This window comes from Trachypithecus francoisi, unplaced genomic scaffold, assembly GCF_009764315.1.
Source record: "Trachypithecus francoisi isolate TF-2019V2 unplaced genomic scaffold, Tfra_2.0 Lachesis_group1, whole genome shotgun sequence".
Lineage (NCBI taxonomy): Eukaryota > Metazoa > Chordata > Mammalia > Primates > Cercopithecidae > Trachypithecus > Trachypithecus francoisi.
This window is the reverse complement of record NW_022681454.1, coordinates 165,886,666-165,900,094: the sequence shown is the minus strand read 5'-3', so window position 1 is coordinate 165,900,094 and position 13,429 is coordinate 165,886,666. Positions and strand designations below refer to the sequence as shown.

The window sequence follows — 13,429 nt, the reverse complement described above, 5'->3', positions numbered from 1 at the left end:
CTCACATTGCAGAACCACTGCCAAAATTTTTAGTGTATGTTTATTAATATTTGTATGCAGATTCTAATACATATACTGATTTGTAATTTGACTTTTTCCAGAATAATTGTATACTTTTCATTTACTTACAATACTTGATGTTATTTGATTGTATTCCAATTTACACCATTCCACTGAAAACATACTATTATTTCTAATTTTCCCATTACAATGAAAATCTTTGCTTTTCACAGTTATGCATTTTTGAAAGGGAAGCATAAAGTCCTAGAAATGGAATTACTGAGATATCTTTAAAGTACTTACAAGAGCTTTGACACATCCTGAGACACACTGCAAATTTCCAACTTCATCAGTAAAATATATATTCCTCATATTTTAGTTTAATATTTCTTGATTACTATGAATTAATAATTTCTTATATTTTTATCATTGGTATTTCTTTCACTGTGAAATGACTGTTCAAGCATTTTTAAAAACAATTTTTGTTTTTTTACATACTATTTTATATTTTTGTTAATTATATGTGCTGCAAATATTTTTTTATTAAATCTAATTAATTTTTTAATCCAGATTTTATTTTTTTCTTTTATAATTTCTCATTTTATATTTTACATATTTACAAAGAAAGTCTTCCCTAGTCCAATATCATTTTTAGTATCCATTTAAAAACTCAGAGTTTTATTTTATCTATTAAAATTTTTGAAACATCCAGAATATGTTTTGGTGTGAGAAGTGAGATAAATATAATTTTTATTTTTTTCAAAACAAAAGTTCAGGCAGTTATAGAAATACCATTTATTGAGGTTGGTCACAGTGTCTCAAGTCTGTAATTCCAGCACTTTGGGAGGCCAAGGCACGCTGATCAACTGAGGCCAGGAGTTTGAGACCTGCATGGCCAACCTGGCGAAATGCTGTTTCTACTAAAAATACAAGAATTAGCCAGGCGTGGTGGCACACACCTGTAATCCCAGCTACTGGGGGAGGCTGAGGAATGAAAATCGCTTGAACCCAGAAGGCAGAGGTTGCAGTAAGCCAAGACTGGGCCACTGCACTCCAGCATGCGTGACAGAATGAGACTCTGTCATTAAAAAAAAGAAAAAAATTATAGAGTAATTTGCTTTTTCTTCCCTGCTTTAAAACACTACATACAAAATTTTGTACACTTGCTCGTGCATATTTAAAAATTACCATGGCATTTCACTGTTATGCCAGTGCTTGCACTGGAAACATCATGGTAGTAAACTATTTTAATGTATGCAAAGCCATTTCTCACCATATTCTTTTTCCAACTAATAACATGTTTACTTTTCTGTATGAACTGTTTAATAAAATGGCCTTTCTGGATTTTGTTTTTTAGATTACATTAGATTTTCTGGTTCATTCTTATATAATTGATATTTTTATATGTATCAGCTGTTTTTCAAGTGTTCTGCCCTTGGACCTCAGTGGCATTTTATACAATTTTCATTCTTTTAGTCCTATGCAATTTTTGGTAAATTTTTGTAGATGTGTTTTATCTTCATTGTATTATGTGTAGTATCCTTTCTTTCATTACCTTTTTCTAAATGGCACACACTAAAATTATATATTTTTATACTTCTTATTCAGACACCATACTGAACTATTTTTTAAATAATTTTTAAAAACTAGTGTTTTACAGATACACAATGTTTATTTCAAATAATAATATTTTGCTTCCTCTTTCTTCATAACTCACAATTTCTTATCTAATATATAGTTAACAATAAATAATTTTTAACAGACATTTACTCTGGTCTTTAATACAATTGTTAAGTATTACAGATTTAAGCTGAGTAATTAATATGTATTTGTATGTGTATGTGTTTGAGTGTCTAATAATATGTATTTATAATTCATCATTTAAGAAAGAATATTTCTAGTACCCTTTAAAACAAGGTTTTTATTCATTCATAGGATATGGAAGTTTAAAAAATACTTTTTAAAAATCTTTAGAGATTTTTATATTTTTCACTTTAGTAACCTTGATTTACAAACATGTTATTCATTTTGTATTACTGGAATTCAAGATTTTGTTAGGAAATTTGGTTTCCATATCAGTGATTCCTCAGAAAAAAGGCATCTTTCTTTTCTTAGTTTCTTACTACTACTGCCCTTAAATTCAATAGCGCTGACCACCAAGATCAAATGGCTGGGGATTGATAAGAAATTATATTCTCACAAAGCAGACTGAAAACCTCTCCAATCAAAGGAAAAGAAACAATATATTTAAAGACATTTGGCCTCAAAAAACCAAAACCAAAAACAAAAAGCAAAACTTCATCTTCTTTGCTTCCCTGTTTGATTTCTTAGGAGAAAATGTCACTTACTACTTTTCAACCTAAATGGAAAATAAATCAGTGAGAAATTTCATATCTATAACAGCTAGTTATTGAGCATCCATAATGTACAAAGTATTGTGTTAAATTACTTCATATAAATTTTTTAACCCGACACAGTTACATCTTGGAATAAACATTGTGCTACCTAAGTTACATGTAAATAAATAAAAGAGAAACTAATGCTCACTAGCACTTCCATAGTTACAAATTAGCCATATAACGTGGGGAAATGTTTAAAAGACATAAATCTTTCTCCCATTAATGACAAAATTAGCTGTAAGGTCTCTTGGACTTATATAGTCTGTGGTTTTAACTAGATCTATGTAATTCCATAAATCCTATTTAAAAAGAAAATTTTATGCCAGGTGCAAGTCAATAAATGTGATACACCACATATACAGAATTAACAACAAAAATCATATGATTATCTCAATAGATGCAGAAAAAGCATCTGACAAAATCCTGTGTCCCTTTCTGATGAAAACCCTCAGTAAAACTGGCATAGAGGGGACACACCTCAAAGTAATAAAAGCTATTTATGACAAACCCACAGGCAACATTATATTGAATGGGGCGTGGGGGGTGGGGTGCGGAGTTCAAAGCATTCCCCTGAGAACTGCAACAAAACAAGGATGCCCACTTTCACCACTTCTTTTCAACATAGTACTGGAAGTCCTAGCCAGGGCAATCAGACAAGAGAAAGAAATAAGGGGCATCCAAATTGGTAAAGAAGAAGTCAAACTGTCATGGTTCACCAATGATATAATTATGTACCATGAAAACCCTAAAGAGTCATCCAAAAAGCTCCTAGTTTACTAGTTTACTGAATTCATTTATCAGTAAAAATTCATTTACTGATTTTCCCATTACAATGAACATCTTTACTTTTCACAGTTATGCATTTTTGAAAGGGAAGCATAAATTCCTAGAAATGGAATCACTGAGACATCTCTAAAGTACATATAATGGTTTTGACACATCCTGACACACATTGTACATTTCCAACTTCATCAGTAAAATATATATTTTTCATATTTTAATTTGACATTTCTTGATTACTATGAATTAATAATTTCTTATATTTTTATCATTTGTATTTCTTTCACTGTGAAATGATTGTTCAAGCATTTTTAAAAACAATTTTTGTTTTTTACATACTATTTTATATTTGTGTTAATTACATATGTTGCAAATATTTTATTTTATTAAATCCAATTAATTTTATCAGTAAAAATTCATTTACTGATAAATGAATTCATAAAGTTTCAGTATACAAAATCAATGACTACAAATCAGTAACACTGCTGTGTACCAACAGTGACTAAGCTGAGAATCAAATCAACAACTTAACCACTGTTATAAGAGCCAATTAAAAAAAAAAAAAAAAAAAAACTTGGGAATATACCTAACCAAGAAGGTGAAATATTTCTACAAGGAAAACTACAAAACACCACTGAAAGAAGTGACTGATGACACAAACAAATGAAAACACATCCCATGTTCATGAATGGGTAGAATCGATATTGTGAAAATGTCTATACTACCAAAAGCAATCTATACATTTAATGCAATTCCAATCAAAATGCTATCATAATTCTTCATAGAACTAGAAAAAGTAATCCTAAAACTCATATGGAACCAAAAAAGATCCCACATAACCAACGCAAGAATAAGAAAAAAGAACAAATCTGGAGGCATCACATTACCAGACTTCAAATTATACTACAAGGCTATAGTTATCAAAACAGCATGATATTGGTATAAAAACAGGCAAGTACACCACTGGAACAGAATAGAGAGCCCAGAAATAAAAGCAAATACTTAACAGCAAAGTGATTTTTGACAAAGTGAACAAAAACACAAAGTAGAAAAAGGACATCCTATTCAACAAATCGTGCTGGAATAATTGGCAAGCTACATACAGAAGAACAAAACTGGATCCTCATCTCTCAATTTATACAAAAATCAATTCAAGATGGATCAAAAACTTAAATCTTAGACCTAAAATCATAAAAATTCTAGAAGATAAAATCAGAAAAAGCCTTCTAGACGTTGGCTTAGGCAAAGACTTCACGGCCAAGAACCCCAAAGCAAATGCAAGAAAAACAAAGATAAATAGATGGGACTTAATTAAACTCAAAAGTGTCTGTGCAGGAAAAGATATAATCAGCAGAGTAAACAGACAACCAACAGAGTGGGAAAGCATCTTCATAAACTATGCATCTGACAAAGGACTAACATTCAGAATCTACAAGCAACTCAAATCAGCAAGAAAAAAAAAAAAAATTCCATCAAAAAGTGGGCTAAGGACATGAATAGACAGTTCTCCAAAGAAGATATACAAATGGCCAACAAACATATGAAAAAGTGCTCAGTATCACTAATTATGAAGGAAATCCAAATTAAAACCATAATGTGATACCATCTTACTCCTGTGAAAATGGCCATAATTTAAAAATCATAAAATAGTGGATGTTGGTGTGGATGTGATTAAAAATGAACACTTTTACACTGCTAGTGGGAATGTAAACCAGTACAACCACTATGGAAAATAGTATGGAAATTTTCTAAAGAACTAAAAGTGGAATTACCATTTGATTCACAAGCCCACTACTGGGTATCTACTCAGAGGGAAAGAAGTCATTATAAGAAAAAGACACTTACATATGCACGTTTATAACAGCACAATTCACAATTGCAAAAATATGGAACCAGCCTAAATGCCCATTAAACAATGAGTGTATAAAGAAAATGTGGCATATACATACTATGGAATACTACTTAACCAAAAAAAAGGAATGAAATAATGGCATTTGCAGCAACCTGGATGGAGTTGGAGACCATCATTTTTAAGTGAAGTAACTCAGGAGTGGAAAATCCAACATCATATGTTCTCACTTATAAGTGGGGGCCATGATATGAGGAAACAAAGGCATAAGAATAATATTATGGACCCTGGGCACTCAGGGGTAAGGGTAAAGGCACTCACTGGGGACAGTGTACACTGCTCAGGTGATGGGTACACCCAAATCTCAGAAGTCACCACTAAAAAATGTATCCATGTAAATGTTTTCCCAAAACTATGCAAATAATAAAAAAAGAAAATTGTACTGTACTGTAAAGTAGCCTTTCCTTTCTTCAACTTATTTATTTATTTATTTATTTATTGGAGATGGAGTTTCGCTCTGTCAACGAGGCTGGAGTGCAGCGTTGTGATCTCAGCCCATCGCAAGCTCCACCTTCCAAGTTCAAGCGATTCTCCTGCCTCAGCCTCCCGAGTAGCTGTGATTGCAGGCACCTGCCACCATGCCCAGCTAATTTTTGTATTTTTAGTAGAGACAGGGTTTCACCACATTACCCAGGCTGGTCTCGAACTTCTGGTCTCAGGTGATTTTCCCAGGTAGGCCTCCCAAAGTGCTGAGATTACAGGCATGAGTCACTGCTCCCGGTCAATATATTTTTATTTTTAAATTCATATGCCCTAAGTAAAATGTATACATCCACCCGAAGCTTCTTTTAAAACATTTTTGTACAGTTATTTTTAGAGCTGGGCCTTTAGATTCAGTCACTTCTAAGACTATAAAATAAAAATTTAAAGCTACCCATTCATTAGAACATTTGTCAATTAAAGGGAAATTTATTTTATTTGTACATCAATTTGGTGTTCAGAGTGATGAATCTCATGAGATAAAGCTTTTTAAATGAATGAATGATTCTCTAAAGGTATAAAACAAAACTCGTGAGTCACCAATTATGGCGTACTAGACATTCCTTCTTTGCAGTTGTGAGAATAGGATTTAAAATGGTACACTTTTATACATAAAGCCAGCAGTTTTTACTGAAAATTCTATCAACTCATCTTAAGTTCTAACAGGTAGAGCATCATGGTCTATATTGTCTCATACAGTTTTACATTGCTTTTGCAAACAACAAAACAAAATAAAGTAGAAGACTCTAAACAAAGAAAATTGTATGTTTGAATATTTATGATAATATTCAGATGTTTTAACAGTGGTTATTTCTCTACTGCTACACCTATTTCAACACTAAAATTTATAATATAATTTACTATTATCAAATATAAAATCAATTCAGCATCTTTCTTTAAATATGAGACTTAGTATACCATCTGCTATGTTCAAAATAGTATGGAAGGTATGTGAGATGTTTTAAATAATCAAAATATACAAGTTAAATATCACATTTAAATGTATAAGTATTAAGCAGAAAAATTGCTGTCTTACAAATATATCTTTGACACTATGTATACTCAAGGCAGATAGTAGATACTTAACATGAAATTTATGTTAATTTTCTCATTGTGTACCTGGCATTTTTTCCCCAGCTAAATGACATTTTATTAGTATGGCAGTCTTGTACATTGGCATGCCTACCAATTTTTGATGTGTTTATTGATCATCTACTATATGCACCACTGGGTAGGGAAATTGAAAATATGGATAGTATAACCCCAGGCCTGAAACAGCTAGAAATATTCTATGATTGAAAAGGTATAGGGAAAACTTATAAACCAGCAATTGTGAAGTGGTAACATATTTGTGGAATTGAATGAAGTAAACAATAAACCCTAGAAGAGTTTCAAAACTGTGGCAAACTAATGAACTTTGTATCAACTGGAAACTCCAACTAGGAAAAGTGAGATTTCAGCTCAAATTGGAAGAAGAGTAGAGAATTAAAATAGTTTTTGTGTTAAGTATGGGGCTAGGGAGACTTTACATAAGAAGAAATGGGGGTGAATGAATTTGTACAGACAGGGCTGTTGAAAATCCTGTTTGGAACATAATAAAATTGATCTAAATAGAGATCTCATAAGATGGAATACTGAGAGATAAAGTAGGTTTATGTCAGAAGGAGAGAAAAAAAAAAAAACCTGCTGGTGACACTTCAAAGTATTTTAACTATTTCTTACAACTAAGTAGAATACAAGAAAAAACTTAAATCAGTGTTTTTACACTTTTTCTGAGGAATCTTGAGCATAAGCAGTTGAAACACTCAAGAATGTTTATAGTCAGACCTCTGCTCTTACATGATTTTTTGGAGAAATTTTTCATAATTAACACAATTAAACCAGCATCACCAGGACATCAGGACCTAGTTCCCAAATTTGCTTTTTTTCCCCCATATATTACTTACTATTCTACATTTATGTTTTCACCTATTAACTGACTAATGTTCCCACTGGGATGTATGCTCCCCAGAAGCAGGAACTTTTTGATCTTCATCGTAATGTCTCCAGCAGCTAGAAGAGTGACTGCCACATAACAGGTACACCACACGTGTTTTGTGAGTACCATATGAAAAGGAGGTGCTAAGAATTTGGGCTTATTACTCGGGGGAAATGAAGAAAGATATTCATTTATTTATTCAAAAGCACATATTAAGCACCTATTCTGTGACAAGGTCTGGGGATGAAATGAGGAACACGACAGTTATTAACTTTGATATCAAGTTTGAGAGAAAAAAACCAGAATACTGTGATTTAAAATATATTTTAATAATCTATAAGAGCATTGAGAGCTGGGACTGTGTCTTTCTGTCTTTGGGTGAGAAATCATTAGTATAGTGATTTGTTCCCCTGTGAAAGGAATGGAGAAAAGAATTAATGCACTTTGTACTATGAGGCAGACGAAGGATTTATCACAATGAGATGGGATCGATAAACAGTAACTACTGTTTCATTCTTGGGCAGGGGCAGGGGAGTGAGGGCGGGTGGGAAACAGGGAGATATAAGTCAAAAGATATAAAACAGCACATATGTAAGATAAATAAGTTTAGAGCTCTAATGTACATAAGGATTAACTTAATAAAATGGTATTGTATTAGGGAGTTTGGATAAATAAGTAGATTTTATCTGCTGTTGTCACACAAACAAAAGTAATTGAGATAATACATATGTTAATCTGCTTCACTATAGTAATCATTTTACAATCTATGTGTGTCCCATAACATTATGTAGTGAGCCTTCAATATACACAATATAATTTACTTTTTTTTTTTTATTATACTTTAAGTTCTAGGGTACATGTGCATAACGTTTATATCATGTATAACTCCCCAATGCAATCCCTCCCTCCTCCCCCCTCCCCCTGATAGGCCCCAGTGTGTGATGTTCCCCTTCCCGAGTCCAAGTGATCTCATTGTTCAGTTCCCACCTATAAGTGAGAACATGCGGTGTTTGGTTTTCTCTTCTTGTGATAGTTTGCTAAGAATGATGGTTTCCAGCTGCATCCATGTCCCTACAAAGGACGCAAACTCATCCTTTTTGATGGCTGCATAGTATTCCATGGTGCATATGTGCCACATTTTCTTAATCCAGTCTGTCACAGATGGACATTTGGGTTGATTCCAAGTCTTTGCTATTGTGAATAGTGCCACAATAAACATACGTGTGCATGTGTCTTTGTAGTAGAGTAATTTATAATCCTTTGGGTATATACCCAGTAGTGGGATGGCTGGGTCAATGGTACATCTAGTTCTAGGTCCTTGAGGAATCGCCATACTGTTTTCCATAATGGTTGAACTAGTTTACAACCCCACCAACAGTGTAAAAGTGTTCCTATTTCTCCACATCCTCTCCAACACCTGTTGTTTCCTGACTTTTTAATGATTGCCATTCTAACTGGTGTGAGATGGTATCTCATTGTGGTTTTGATTTGCATTTCTCTGATGGCGAGTGATGACGAGCATTTTTTCATGTGTCTGTTGGCTGTATGGATGTCTTCTTTTGAGAAATGTCTGTTCATATCCTTTCCCCACTTTTTGATGGGGTTGTTTGTTTTTTTCTTGTATATTGTTTGAGTTCTTTGTAGATTCTGGATATTAGCCCTTTGTCAGATGAGTAGGTTGCAAAAATTTTCTCCCATTCTGTAGGTTGCCTGTTCACTCTGATGGTAGTTTCTTTTGCTGTGCAGAAGCTCTTTAGTTTAATGAGATCCCATTTGTCAATTTTGGCTTTTGCTGCTGTTGCTTTTGGTGTTTTAGACATGAAGTCCTTGCCCATGCCTATGTCCTGAATGGTATTACCTAGGTTTTCTTCTAGGGTTTTTATGGTTTTAGGTCTGACATTTAAGTCTCTAATCCATCTTGAATTAATCTTCGTATAAGGAGTAAGGAAAGGATCCAGTTTCAGCTTTCTACTTATGGCTAGCCAATTTTCCCAGCACCATTTATTAAATAGGGAATCCTTTCCCCATTTCTTGTTTCTCTCAGGTTTGTCAAAGATCAGATGGCTGTAGATGTGTGGTATTATTTCTGAGGACTCTGTTCTGTTCCATTGGTCTATTTCTCTGTTGTGGTACAAGTACCATGCTGTTTTGGTTACTGTAGCCTTGTAGTATAGTTTGAAGTCAGGTAGCGTGACGCCTCCAGCTTTGTCCTTTTGACTTAGGATTGTCTTGGCAATGCGGGCTCTTTTTTGGTTCCATATGAACTTTAAAGCAGTTTTTTCCAATTCTGTGAAGAAACTCATTGGTAGCTTGATGGGGATGGCATTGAATCTATAAATCACCTTGGGCAGTATGGCCATTTTCACGATATTGATTCTTCCTATCCATGAGCATGGTATGTTCTTCCATTTGTTTGTGTCCTCTTTGATTTCACTGAGCAGTGGTTTGTAGTTCTCCTTGAAGAGGTCCTTTACATCCCTTGTAAGCTGGATTCCTAGGTATTTTATTCTCTTTGAAGCAATTGTGAATGGAAGTTGATTCCTGCTTTGGCTCTCTGCTTGTCTGTTACTGGTGTATAAGAATGCTTGTGATTTTTGCACATTAATTTTGTATCCTGAGACTTTGCTGAAGTTGCTTATCAGCTTAAGGAGATTTTGGGCTGAGACGATGGGGTTTTCTAAATATACAATCATGTCATCTGCAAACAGGGACATTTGACTTCTTCTTTTCCTAACTGGATACCCTTGATTTCTTTCTCTTGCCTGATTGCCCTAGCCAGAACTTCCAACACTATGTTGAATAGGAGTGGTGAGAGAGGGCATCCCTGTCTTGTGCCAGTTTTCAAAGGGAATTTTTCCAGTTTTTGCCCATTCAGTATGATATTAGCTGTGGGTTTGTCGTAAATAGCTCTTATTATTTTGAGGTACGTTCCATCAATACCGAATTTATTGAGCGTTTTTAGCATAAAGGGCTGTTGAATTTTGTCAAAAGCCTTTTCTGCATCTATTGAGATAATCATGTGGTTCTTGTCTTTGGTTCTGTTTATATGCTGGATTACGTTTATTGATTTGCGAATGTTGAACCAGCCTTCCATCCCAGGGATGAAGCCCACTTGATCATGGTGGATAAGCTTTTTGATGTGCTGCTGAATCCGGTTTGCCAGTATTTTATTGAGGATTTTTGCATCGATGTTCATCAGGGATATTGGTCTAAAATTCTCTTTTTTTGTTGTGTCTCTGCCAGGCTTTGGTATCAGGATGATGTTGGCCTCATAAAATGAGTTAGGGAGGATTCCCTCTTTTTCTATTGATTGGAATAGTTTCAGAAGGAATGGTACCAGCTCCTCCTTGTACCTCTGGTAGAATTCAGCTGTGAATCCATCTGGTCCTGGACTTTTTTTGGTGGGTAGACTATTAATTGTTGCCTCAATTTCAGAGCCTGCTATTGGTCTATTCAGGGATTCAACTTCTTCCTGGTTCAGTCTTGGGAGAGTGTAAGTGTCCAGGAAATTATCCATTTCTTCTAGATTTTCTAGTTGATTTGCGTAGAGGCATTTACAGTATTCTCTGATGGTAGTTTGTATTTCTGTGGGGTCGGTGGTGATATCCCCTTTATCATTTTTTATTGCATCTATTTGATTCCTCTCTCTTTTCTTCTTTAGTAGTCTTGCTAGCGGTCTGTCAATTTTGTTGATGTTTTCAAAAAACCAACTCCTGGATTCATTGATTTTTTGGAGGGTTTTTTGTGTCTCTATCTCCTTCAGTTCTGCTCTGATCTTAGTTATTTCTTGCCTTCTGCTAGCTTTTGAATGTGTTTGCTCTTGCCTCTCTAGTTCTTTCAATTGTGATGTTAGAGTGTCCATTTTAGATCTTTCCTGCTTTCTCTTGTGGGCATTTAGTGCTATAAATTTCCCTCTACACACTGCTTTAAATGTGTCCCAGAGATTCTGGTATGTTGTATCTTTGTTCTCATTGGTTTGAAAGAACATCTTTATTTCTGCCTTCATTTCATTATGTACCCAGTAGTCATTCAGGAGTAGGTTGTTCAGTTCCATGTAGTTGAGTGGTTTTGATTGAGTTTCTTAGTCCTGAGTTCTAGTTTGATTGCACTGTGGTCTGAGAGACAGTTTGTTATAATTTCTGTTCTTGTACATTGCTGAGGAGTGCTTTACTTCCAATTATGTGGTCAATTTTGGAAGAAGTGTGATGTGGTGCTGAGAAGAATGTATATTCTGTTGATTTGGGGTGGAGAGTTCTATAGATGTCTATTAGGTCCGCTTGGTGCAGAGATGAGTTCAATTCCTGGATATCCTTGTTAACTTTCTGTCTCGTTGATCTGTCTAATGTTGACAGTGGAGTGTTGAAGTCTCCCATTATTATTGTATGGGAGTCTAAGTCTCTTTGTAGGTCTCTAAGGACTTGCTTTATGAATCTGGGTGCTCCTGTATTGGGTGCATAGATATTTAGGAGAGTTAGCTCTTCCTGTTGAATTGATCCCTTTACCATTATGTAATGGCCTTCTTTGTCTCTTTTGATCTTTGATGGTTTAAAGTCTGTTTTATCAGAGACTAGGATTGCAACCCCTGCTTTTTTTTGTTCTCCATTTGCTTGGTAGATCTTCCTCCATCCCTTTATTTTGAGCCTATGTATGTCTCTGCATGTGAGATGGGTCTCCTGAATACAGCAGACTGATGGGTCCTGACTCTTTATCCAGTTTGCCAGTCTGTGTCTTTTAATTGGAGCATTTAGTCCATTTACATTTAAGGTTAATATGGTTATGTGTGAACTTGATCCTGTCATTATGATATTAACTGGTTATTTTGCTCATTAGTTGATGCAGTTTCTTCCTAGCCTCCATGGTCTTTACATTTTGGCATGTTTTTGCAATGGCTGATACCGGTTGTCCCTTTCCATGTTTAGGGCTTCCTTCAGGGTCTCTTGTCAGGCAGGCCTGGTGGTGACAAAATCTCTAAGCATTTGCTTATCTGTAAAGGATTTTATTTCTCCTTCACTGATGAAACTTAGTTTGGCTGGATATGAAATTCTGGGTTTAAAATTCTTTTCTTTAAGAACGTTGAATATTGGCCCCCACTCTCTTCTGGCTTGTAGAGTTTCTGTTGAGAGATCTGCTGTTAGTCTGATGGGCTTCCCTTTGTGGGTAACCCGACCTTTCTCTCTGTCTGCCCTTAAGATTTTTTCCTTCATTTCAACTTTGGTGAATCTGGCAATTATGTGTCTTGGAGTTGCTCTTCTGGAGGACTATCTTTGTGGCGTTCTCTGTATTTCCTGAATTTGAATGTTGGCCTGCCCTACTAGGTTGGGGAAGTTCTCCTGGATGACATCCTGAAGAGTGTTTTCCAACTTGGTTCCATTTTCCCCCTCACTTTCAGGCACCCCAATCAGACGTAGATTTGGTCTTTTTACATAATCCCATACTTCTTGCAGGCTTTGTTCATTTCTTTTTCTTCTTTTTTCTTTTGGTTTCTCTTCTCGCTTCATTTCATTCATTTGATCCTCAATCGCTGAAACTCTTTCTTCCAGTTGATCGAGTCGGTTACTGAAGCTTGTGCATTTGTCACGTATTTCTCATGTCATGGTTTTCATCTCTGTCATTTCGTTTATGATCTTCTCTGCATTAATTAGCCTAGCTGTCAATTCTTCCACTCGTTTTTCAAGATTTTTAGTTTCTTTGCGCTGGGTACGTAATTCCTCCTTTAGCTCTGAGAAGTTTGATGGACTGAAGCCTTCTTCTCTCATCTCGTCAAAGTCATTCTCTGACCAGCTTTGATCCGTTGCTGGCGATGGGCTGCGCTCCTTTGCCGGGGGAGATGCGCTCTTATTTTTTGAATTTCCAGCTTTTCTGCCCTGCTTCTTCCCCATCTTT

The 13,429-nt window shown here is 35.1% G+C and overlaps 1 protein-coding gene across 2 annotated transcripts in view; it reads right to left on the bottom strand.

Annotated features, from left to right (window-relative positions):
• Positions 1–13,429, bottom strand: part of GALNTL6 (polypeptide N-acetylgalactosaminyltransferase like 6) — a 1,250,966-nt gene that overhangs the window by 745,826 nt on the left and 491,711 nt on the right. The gene's annotated exons all lie outside the window — the stretch shown is intronic.